Here is a 2232-nt window from a genome sequence, read left to right as displayed (position 1 = left end):
TCACTTACTGCAGGCTGTCAATTGTCCTGTACCTACTTCAATGAGGAAGACTGATAACCATACTATCAAAATAAATGTTACAACATATAATTGTGCTATATATAGTGCACCTAGATTTCACAGTCATTATCTTGTCATGTAAGTGGTGATCCAAAGTATTTTAAATAAACATGAATAAAATAGCTTGATGATTTTCAATAACTTTTTTTGAGTACATGATGAGTTTAATTACACCAACATTAGTTTCACCCCAGTTGATGGTGAATTCTAATGAGTGCTGAGCTAATAACAAATGACATTTGATCAACATTATCCAGGTTTTCTTTTGTAATCCCATTTGTGCCAAAGGCAGGATCTTGTACTTGAACATGATTCAATGGTATAGCAGCCCTTTATTACCTTGCCAAGGTATTGTTCTTTCTTTAAGAATTTGGACATCTGTGGATGTTTTAATGTGGTGGACTTCCTAAACTTAGGTCTATCCTCATCTGATGCACATACATACAGGAAGGTGAGACTGGCATTTTGGAAGACTAGTTGAGCTAAGCACCATAGCTTGGAGTAGAGACTATCTCTGACACCTCCCTTCCTGTTCCTCAACATCTCTGTTTCCATTTCTGGGGATAGACTGCCCACCAATATCCACTATAAACCCACCAACTCCCACAGCTACCTGGACTATACATCCTCGCACCCTACTTCCTGTAAAGACTCCATTCCACTCTCCCAGTTCCTCCATCTCCGTTGTATATGTTCCAATGAGGCCAACTTCAATAAGGGAACCTCTTAAATGTTCACCTTTTTCCTCAACCGCGTCCAACCCATCTCTCTCACTTCCGCCCTCAGCCCCACTCTTCCCTCCTGCAACAGCGATAGGGTTCCCCTTGTCCTTACCTACCATTCCACCAGCATCCACATTCAGAAGATCATCAGCCACCATTTCCACCATCTCCAGCGAGATGCCACCACCAGACACATATTCCCCTCCCCTCCCTTGACTGCCTTCCGCAGGGACTGTTCCCTCCGGGACATCCTAGTCCACTCTTCCTTCACTTCCAACAACCACCCCCTCACAGCCCAACGGTACTTTCCCCTGCAACCGCTGAAGGTGTAACACCTGCCCATAACTTCCTCCCTCCCTAATATCCAAGGGCCCAAACATACCTTCCAGGTGAAGCAACACTTCACCTGCACTTCCCACAATCTAGTCTACTGCATTCGCTGCTTGCAATGTGGTTTCCTCTACACTGGGGAAACAAAGCATAGAAAAGGTGACTGCTTCACACAGCATCTATGTTCTCCCCACAGAAAAGATCCTGAACTTCCAGTTGCCATGCCACTTTAACACACCACCCTATTCTCTGGCCAACATCTCTGTCTCCGGTTTGCTGCAGTGTTCCAGCGAAGCTCAGCGCAAGCTGGAAGAATAACACCTCATTTTTACTTGGGGACCCTGCAGCCTTCCTGACTCAATATTGAGTTCAACTATTTGAGGGTCTAAACTGTCCCGTGTTCCAGCCCCAAACCCACTCACCAGGCCTTGTTATCACATTGCCTGCCATTACACTCTACTTATTGTTTGTCACTAACAGTGTCCATTAAAAGCTATTCACCCTCCTAGCCAGATCGTTATCAACTCCTTTGTCTATCCAACTGTTCTTCTCTCTCTTTGGGCTCTATCCCCACCTACCGTTTACTCCTTACCCCCTCCCCCCACCTTATCTTCTGCACATAACCCAACATTTTCCGAGCTACCATCAGTTCTGTGGAAATGTTGCCGGACCTGAAACGTTAACTCTGATTTCTCTTTCACAGCTGCTGCCAGATCAAATAAAAACCAAAAGAACTACAGATGCTGTAAATCAGGATCAAAAACAAAGTTGCTGGAAAAGCTCAGCAGGTCTGGCAGCATCTGTGGAGGAGAAAACAGAGTTAACGTTTCAGGTCCGGTGACCCTTTCTCAGAACTGATGGTGGCTGGGAAAACATCAGTTTCTATGCAGAAACTAGGGAGGTGGGTGGGGTAGGGAGTAAACGATAGGATAGAGCCCAGGAGAGAGAGAGAAAGACAGTGGGATAGACAAAGGAGTTGCTAACGATCAGGCTGGGAGGGTGAACAGTTATTAATGGGGGCTGTTAGTGACTAACAACTGGGGGTGTGTAATGGCAGGCTATGTGTTAACAAAGCCTGGTGTGTGGGGTGGGGGGCTGGGACATGAGAGAGTTTAGGCCC

The sequence above is a fragment of the Rhincodon typus genome, chromosome 1 (assembly GCF_021869965.1).
Source record: "Rhincodon typus isolate 14 chromosome 1, sRhiTyp1.1, whole genome shotgun sequence".
Lineage (NCBI taxonomy): Eukaryota > Metazoa > Chordata > Chondrichthyes > Orectolobiformes > Rhincodontidae > Rhincodon > Rhincodon typus.
Note: the sequence above shows the minus strand (reverse complement) of the source record.